The 8,718-nt window shown below is 38.0% G+C and overlaps 1 pseudogene; it reads left to right on the top strand.

Annotated features, from left to right (window-relative positions):
* Positions 1-2,098: 2,098 nt before the first annotated feature.
* Positions 2,099-3,538, top strand: LOC110160845 (GTPase IMAP family member 7-like; annotated as a pseudogene).
* Positions 3,539-8,718: the final 5,180 nt, after the last annotated feature.

Raw genomic sequence — 8,718 nt, 5'->3', positions numbered from 1 at the left:
AACAGGAGTCTTCAGCAGAGGGTGGTCTGTGTCTGGTGGCCGCTCCGTTTCACTGCAGGATTGTAGCTTCCAACAACTGCATCCTCTTTGTGGACCTCAGCAGGGTCCAGAGGCTCAGGTTTGAGGACCACTTATCTTGGGGTAAGAGCAGAAAGGAGAAATCTTGGCTCCATCTGTTGGGTTTGCTCAGGTCCAGAAGTAACTTTCCCCACATTATGTCATCAGCAGGGTTTTAGATCGGGTCAACATAGCGCCTGGCGTGAAGGTGGATCAGCTCCTGGATTTCTGCTCTGTGGATGCCAACGAAGACCTCGAAGAGACACGACTCGGACCTGAGCCAGGTGAGTACTGTGGTGGAGTCTCTTGATGTCCAGGGTGAGCTCATTTCCAAGGAGACTGGAGAGACGTGCTTCAGAAAGAGCACCACACAGCTCGAGTCTGGGCATGGACGGCACGTGTTTGGGGGAAACTGGAGAGCGAGAGTCATCAGGAACTCTAGATGTGAAGTATCTCACTCATCACTGTTCTCTGTAGTGAGACTAAGGAAAGGGTCCTTTAGTTAAAGGAGAGTGACTGATGTTACAGATTGAAATTTAAGAGTTCTAAGTTAAAGCAGCACTCACGTGGCCTTTGTGAGTGTTCGTGAGTAAATTTAGGGGCACCACTCAACAATGGTGTTAAGGAAATGGGGGTAGTGTGGTGTGCGTCCAAAGTTAACTCCAGTCCGGGGCATTGTCCAGACTTTGGTGCAAGTTTCTTGTTTGAAGATTCATCATGATTTGAAACCTTCCATAGGTCAAAGGTCAAAGGTCAGTAATACTACATCTCATACAGGCCGCTGCACCATAAGCCTGTTCAGATGCATCACAAATATGTGAATCTCTCTTTCTCTTACACTCAGTGAGGTACATCATCGGCAGGTCAGGACGGGAAAGCAGGACTTGGGGGAGGAACTGTAACTCTTCTACCCAGGTTCTCCATTACTGCAGAAGTTCAGGTGGTAGCTGAGGGTAGGGCTGGACGATATGGAGCAAAAAATATATCTCGATATATTTTACTAAATCTGTAAAGGAAAAATAACACCCCAAAACTACTACAAAAACAAATCTGCCAAATTCCACAAGGTCTTTTTTATTGAAGTGCAAATCCCTATATACATAAATAATAATTTAACTGTAAAATAAAAGAAATCATACATGTTTCCTTCTTTTTATTCAAAAATAAAACAACTGAACTCAAGCTCTTCTGTGCAGTAACTTTGTAACTGTACAAGAACCATGAGCTCCTTCAGCGTCGGAAGTTCAGGAGGTTCATTATTTGAACAGATCCATGTTCTTCACCAGTGTAAAAAGCTCTGATGTTTAATCCCACAATCCACTGCAGATTGTTCCAGTTGTTCCTGTAGTTTTTAAAACAGTTGTTTACTATGGCATATACAAAAAAATGAGGTGAATCATAATTATTCCCCTTGTTCCTCACGAGTTTTCAACCTGATCCTTGAAGAGCACCTGTTTCTTACATTCTGAACTTTTCTGGAGCCTCTTTAAAGTGTGAACTTTCCTTGTTATTTCATTTCATTATAGAACAGTTTTCAGTAAAGCCAGTTACACTTTAACCATGTAATACTTCAAATCCACACAGCACTTTGTTCCAGTTTAGGAGCAAGTAAATGAATCATATGATTAGATCATAAATCTACATATTTGGATTAAGTGACTGATCAGTTCAGATGTGACCTTGGTCCTTTGACAAACAAATGCATCACAAACATTCAGTTGGCAAATATGTGTTTAGTTTTCATGTGCAGCCAGTAGCGGCTGAGAAAGATCATGTTTTTTTTAATGTATTTTTTATGTGTGAGTATTGTTACCATATATATTCTGATTTGAAATATTATGCTCTTTATTTTCTGTATTTTTGGACACTTTTGAATTGTTGTTTCACTTTCGTAGCACAGACATGTTACACAACAGTGTGGTTATGTATTTATGCAGTGATAACAATACTGTTGTTTTTGACATTTATCTGAACTCCACCTCTTTTTATATAATGTAAAGTTTATCCAATATAAACCATCATGCAGGACCAGAGCTGAAGAGGAACGACAAACACAAGATTCAATAAGTGTTCAAGACACTTCAACAAAATGAGCTCCATGACAGGTAAGAATATTTTATGGTGAAATATACTCATGCTGTTTTAAAAATACAATTAAAGGCCAATTATTATTATGATTATTGTCAATAATCATAATAATATATACACTAGTATTCATATCTTCCTATTGTTCTGCGTCCAAGTTTGTTCTCTGGACGTTGGGGCGTTGAGAGACACAGACCCTGTGCTGTGTCCAGTGGGTGTTTTTTAGAGTTCATGTATAGAGATGTTTCCTGTTATTTACTCTATGTACTTATCATTAACTTTACTTTTTTTGTTGTTTTTCTAGACACAGACACGTGGAGGATTGTGATTTTGGGGAAAACTGGATCAGGAAAAAGCAGCTTGGCCAACACAATATTTGGTGAGAAGATTTTTAAAGTAGACACTTCTCCAAACTCTGGGACAGATAAATGTTATTCTGAAACCAGGAATGTCAACGGACGTAATATTCACCTGGTCGACACTCCAGGACTTTTTGACACAAACCCAGAAGACACAAAGGCGACCCAAAGAGTTAGTGAAATGCATCACAGAGTGTGCTCCTGGACCCCACGCCTTCCTGCTCGTGATGAAAGTAGAGAAGTACACAGAACATGAGATGGATGTTGTAAACATTATACTGAAGTATTTCAGTGAAGAGGTCCTGAAATACACCACAGTGTTGTTCACTCGAGGAGATGACCTTGAAGAAGGGATGAAGATTGAAGAGTGGGTGAAGCAGAACAGCTCCCTGAACGACTTAGTGCAGAAATGTGGAGGTCGCTGCCACGTCTTTGATAATAAATACTGGAAGAACAGTGTAGATGAATACAGAAACAACCAGAACCAGATCAGAGAACTGATGAAGACCATCGACCAAACTGTGTCTGACAATGAAGGAAAGTTCTACACCAATGACCTGCTGAAGAAAACAGGTGAACAAATAGAGCAAGAGAAAACACGACTCAGAGCAACTTCATCAGGAGACATGTCAGACGAGGATATTCACAAAGAAGCCAAAGATAATGTCTTTAAAAAACTTTGGTTGCACATAAAAGGCAATCCAGTAGGAATCATTCTAGGAGGTTTACTTGGTGTAACAGTCATGGTTCCACTTTTATTGTTGGCCCTTCCATGTACAGTGATTGGTGCAGTGGTTGGTGCAGTCAGAGCAGTTAGAAATAAGATAAAACGTCGTTGTGCAAATACAACACAAGCTGTGGCAGAGCAACAACTGATGGAACAAGAAACAGAGGATGAGGAAGAACAAGAAGAAGAGGTTGAACAAGAGAACATGGTCCGTCCTCCAGAGATGGAAACACTGCGGAGACAAGCTGAAAACACATTAAATGAGTGGTATAATATGTATCGTGGTCTAGGATATAAAAAGCTCCAGTGATTTTGAACATGTTGTGTGGACCAAATGTAAACGACCAAATACATTTATAGATGATAAACAGTTTAATATTTTCTATGTGATTAAACATGAAGTTGGACAAATATAATGTGTAAAATACAGTGTGTGGGGTTGGTGTAATATGCAAATGTTTTTTATCAATCTTTTTTATAATTTACTATAATTCTGCTCAAATATATAAACTGATTTCTTCTTAAAATTCTAATAAAAATAAAAGTCAATAAACACAATCTTACACTGATTAATTATTTCAATATGTTCTGTTTTGAAAGTAGTTGAGTTACATTTTATTTTTACATCACAGTGGTTGTATGGTTGTACTGAAGTATTTTTATCAGTTGAAGTAAAGTATATATTTGGTTTGCCTGAGTATAAAATACATATTTTGTAACATGCATTCATGTGATAGACCTAAAACAACAAAACCAAACAATGAACGGCTCAAAGATTTTTTTGTTTTTATTCGCACAAGGATCCAAACCCACATCCAGGATGTTGTTGTTCTACTGTAAAATCAGTGACCTATTTCCAGTTTTTCCAGGAAACAACTGGAGTCATTTGTGTATAAATGATGTAACAGTCCAACGAGGTTCATTTGGTCTTATGATATTTTATGTTGTTAGGTTCTTTTTTCAGACCAAGAGTTTGTTTTTACACCTGACAGTTTCAGCTGCTCATGTGACTCTGAGGAAGAGCAGCTGAAACTGTCAGGTGTAAAAACAAACTCTTAGTCTGTAAAAAGAACATAATAACATGAATATATTTCTTCTGTTTGAGCTGAACTCGTGTTTTCTTCTCAATAGAATCAGGTGAATCACATTAGTGTCACTGTCACTGTGCATCTTTATCATAAAATCACATTAAAATATTTTCCACAGTCACAGAGCTGAGGCCAAAACAGAGGCTCCCAACTCAACATGTGTCACAGATACATTTAGTTTAGTTTAATTCTATTCAAATAATAATATAATTATAAATAGAGATATCCTATTGGAGGTAGAAACAGTCTACTGTCTTTCTACCTTCTGATTATTTACCAAGCCAATAATTTACTCTTTTACTTCTGGTTTTGTTTAGTTGTATTATAGTGGGAGTAGTATTTGTATAAGTAGTTGGGGTAACACTTTGTGGGGTTAAAAGAACCTGTGTCATAAGGTTAAGTTTGAGATGAGATTTTGCTTTTTTGTTCCCCAAATAATTGTGTAATATTTGACACATATTTCTCGTGTTTATATATAAACTCTCAAACTTTAAGGACACAGACACATCACCAACTTTTACCAGATTTACAGTCTGTTATAAATAAAAAGGATTCTCAGTTTTAATCAACAATAACAAGTAAAATCCCATCAAGGATTTTTAACAACAACATTCAGATATTATTTGCATCATTTTTTCACATTTGCAGCATTTATTTGATCAGATTTTATATCAGTCTTGAAAAGATTATTTGCACAGATTTATCTTAAGTCCCTGTCAGGTGCAGTCTTTGGGCAGGTGCAGTCCCTGTCAGGTGCACACAGTCAGACAGCTGCTCTCTGCTGCCCTCATGTGGTGATGAGAGGAAAGTGCTGTGGAGGACTGAGGCGTCACTTTGACCTGGAGCACCTCCTGCTCTGTGGACGAGATATTTACTCATTTTATTTATTCTGAAATGAGTTTATTATTTCTGTTTATGTCACTTAGTTTATTGTCCGTGAACCATTTGTTCTTCTGAGTCTCAACTAAGAACGAAAAACAATAAAATGAGAATGAGAGAGTTTGTTATTTCATTTTTACGTTTTAGTGTCAAACAAAAAAACTGATTTCAACCTCTGTTTCCAATATTTAATTTAAAGTTTATTTCAAATAACATCAATCAAAAAAAAGTCTCAGTGCCTCTTAGGGACGGGCATGATTAGTCGATTAATCGATAATTGATCATTAAGAATTTCATGGATTCTGTTCATTTTAAAGGACAAACTGAATGTATGTGTGTGTGTCGTGACCAAACAGGTGTGTACATGTGTCTCTGCATCAGAAGGAGCGAGACACAAACAGTGGGTCAGTCTGTAACGAACCGAAGCACAAATGTGGATTTAACCAGGATTTGTAGAAGAAATTCCACACTTTCCGTTGCGTTGGGACAAGTGTGAGTCCATGTGCACAGTGGATAAAGCAGCACATATGTTTCTGTGTCCAGTGGGAAAAAGTTTTTCCAGGTGAGAGTCGCTCAATGTGGATGACGAGGCCCCGCCCCCCTCCCCCCGTACGCTGTCCTGGTTTTGACAAACACAAATCTGGTCACACTGACCTGTATTCACCTGAGTCATGTCTTTTAATCCAACACAAGTTGAACCACATCAGCGACACAAGAGCTGGAGTTTTATCTTCACTTAGTTTATGTAAATTAGTGATGTGGTTTTAAGTTTAGTTTCTGTGAGATTTGAACAAAACTGAATTAAACACATTATAATGTCAAACAGCTGATGTGGATCTAGAGTCGTTATGTTTATATGTCGTAAAGTTGAATTTATTTCTGCAGATTAGTGCAGATAGTAATAATAATGACTAGTGAGGGCAGTGACCAGAGGAGCAGTGAGGGAAGAGGCATTATTCCTCATAGAAAAACTGGATTTGTTCAGTGTGTTTTCTCTTTCGTCAGAGCGTCCCGTCAGTGGAACTCTGCGCCTGAAGCATCAGAACATCTCCCTCATTCTCTGCTTTTAAAAAGAATGCTAAAAAGTGGCTTTTAGAAGCGCAAATGTGTGAACACTAAAACTTTTATTGTAGTTTTGTAATCTTATTGTACATTTGTGTAACTTTTAAGTGTATTTTCTTTTACGATGCCTTTTTGACACCTGGCAAAGAAACGACCGATGCAAATGAACTCTTATCAGCGAACGCGGGAGCATTTACATTGTTTTGATGTTGATTAATGTGCATTGTCCCTTTTCAAATAAATAAATAAATAATGATGATCATTTTCATTTAAAAACGTTAATGATTAATCGATAATCGATCGTTAATTCTTCCGACGATCGATTAAGAAAATTTCATCACATCCCTAGTGCCTATGAAGTTCTGTTGTTCAGCGCTGCCTGTGAATTCAGAGTCGACTGAACAAAGCAGAGTTTATCACTGTTTCCTGTTTCTTGTTCTGAAGTTGAACAACGACTTTCAAAGACGACGACATGTTTGTCCATAAAAATAAAACTGCAACAATATTTCAAGTAAGTCCTCCTAACAGCAACAAATGTCAGTTTATGTTTCTCTTTACGGTTGTCAGGATCAGACTGGGAGACATTGGGACATTTCTTGTATAAAATTGGGACAAATCAGTGTTTTTTGTATAAATCTTTGGGGACAGTGGACACAGACTCAGGACTGGGACTGTCCCGGGGAAACAGGGACGTGTGGACGCTCTGTATGTGCATCTGTACTGGAGGAATTTTGATCAGATACGGTGACACGATGCACACGTTCACAAACTGACAAAAAAGTTTTCAGATTGGCTGTAAACTCAGAAAAACCAAAGACTAAAGTGATTTAAAGAGCGTTTCATTTTCCTGTGATCAGCACAAACTTTCACGGTTGTTTGAGACTCTGATTTTACACTAAAAGGTGAGAGTCAAACTGTAAAACTTTTATGTGGGAGAGAAGCTCAGATTAAAATCTAATTTAACAGAACACACATCAGAGCTTCAGACAGAGCAGTGCCTGAAGTTAGCATCAGACCTGAGGGTAAAATATCACCAGTGTTGGGAAGATTACTTTTAAAATGTAATCCCCTACAGATTACAGATTACATACCCCAAAATGTAGTTTGTAATCTGTAATCCATTAAATTACTTAAAGTGAGTAAAGTAATCTGAATACTTTGGATTACTTGATTTGCTGTAGAGAAACAAAGACTAGGATGGTTTAGTCCTGGTTTAGTCCTGGTTTAGATCTAATTTAGACCTGGTTTTAGTCCTGGTTTAGACCTGGTTTTAGTCCTGGTTTAGATCTAATTTAGACCTGGTTTTAGTCTTTAAGTCTGGTTTAGTTTTTAGACCTGGTTTTAGTCCTGGTTTAGACCTGGTTTTAGTCCTGGTTTAGTCCTGGTTTAGATCTAATTTAGACCTGGTTTTAGTCCTGGTTTAGACCTGGTTTAGACCTGGTTTAGTTTCCGGCAATGATTGGAATTACCGAAAAAAAAAAGAATAGAAAAGAATATGAAAACAGTTAAATCCTTCTGTGTAATCCATTTATTTCAACAAAGTAACTGTAATCCAATTCCCACTCACTGAAACAGTAACTGTAACTGAATACAGTTACTCATCATTTGTACTCTGATTACATAACTCCAGTACATGTAATCTGTTACTCCTGACACTGTCTATCTCTAACATGTACAGTTTGATTTATTTTGATCCTTGAGGTTGTTGACAGATTGCTCTGACCTCATTAGTTATGAAAATCTTTGAGAAGATACTAAAAGAGAACATCCTCTCTCTAACCAGTGGTAAACTAGACCCATTGCAGTTTGCGTATCAAGCAGGGAAAGGTGTAGAGGACGCAAAAATATTTCTTTTGGGCACTATTATAAACACCTTGAAAAGCCCAACTCATGCACAGATACTTTTTGCAGATTTTTTCAGCTTTTTAAACAAGATGCAGCAGATGTTTTAATTGAGAGATTAGCTTCTCTTTTTAGTCGACCTGATCAGCTTTTATTGCACTTTAAACTTCTTAACCCGCCGCACACAGAGAGTCCTGGTAAATGGGGAAAATGTCCAATCCATCGTTTCAAATTTGGTCCCCAGGGTGTGTTTTGTCTCCGCTGCTTTATATTTTATATACAGACAGTTGTAAATCCGCAAACGAGGGCAGCTACATGATCAAGTTCTCAGATGATACTGTTGTCCTCTCTCCTGCAGGGAGCAAACTCAGACCAGGGCCGAGCTCTACCTGCTTTCATTGAACAGTGTGATTAAAAACCACCTGGACCTAAATGTAGCCAAAACCAAAGAAATGGTTGTGGATTTCCGGAAAAAAGTCCACAGCCCAATAGCCAGTTCCATCCATGAAGAAGCCATAGAAATGGTCGACTTTATAAGTACTTGGGAACTGTGTTTGATTCCTCTTTAAGTTCAATAAGAACACTGAGCACATCGTCAAACGAGACAGCGGCGGGTTCA

Source organism: Boleophthalmus pectinirostris, unplaced genomic scaffold, assembly GCF_026225935.1.
Source record: "Boleophthalmus pectinirostris isolate CB_2022bp ecotype Guang Dong unplaced genomic scaffold, ASM2622593v1 HiC_scaffold_1, whole genome shotgun sequence".
In the NCBI taxonomy this organism is placed as follows: Eukaryota; Metazoa; Chordata; class Actinopteri; order Gobiiformes; family Gobiidae; genus Boleophthalmus; species Boleophthalmus pectinirostris.
Note: the sequence above shows the minus strand (reverse complement) of the source record. Positions and strands in the feature narration are given on the sequence as shown.